This window comes from Calidris pugnax, unplaced genomic scaffold, assembly GCF_001431845.1.
Source record: "Calidris pugnax isolate Ruff unplaced genomic scaffold, ASM143184v1 scaffold337, whole genome shotgun sequence".
Taxonomy (NCBI): domain Eukaryota; kingdom Metazoa; phylum Chordata; class Aves; order Charadriiformes; family Scolopacidae; genus Calidris; species Calidris pugnax.
The window spans coordinates 196,760-197,186 of NW_015091098.1; positions in this window are offsets into that span (position 1 = coordinate 196,760).

The following is a 427-nucleotide window of genomic DNA, read 5'->3' on the forward strand; positions in this document are numbered from 1 at the left end:
TGCTTGGGGTCTGGGGGTCCCTGGTGCATGGGGTGTCCCTGTCACAGAGGGTCACCAGTGCTTTGGGTCGGGGGGTCCCTGGTGCATGGGGTGTCCCTGTCAAAGTGGGTCCCCAGTGCATGGGGTTTGGGGGGTCCCTGGTGCACGGGGTGTCCCTGTCAAAGTGGGTTCCCAGTACATGGGGTCTGGGGGTCCCTTGTGCATGGGGTGTCCCTGACACTCAGTGCCCCCACCCTGAGGGTCCAAGCTTGACATGGACAGTCAACATGGACTCCCCAACACGGAGGGTCCCCACCATGGTCCAAGCTTGACATGGACAGTCCCCAGTGCAAACTGGTGCAAATGGGGGTCCCCAGAATGGAGGGGACTCCCCAGCACGGGGGTTCCTCAGCGCATGGGACCAGGGGGACGCGGTGGGAGGGGAGGG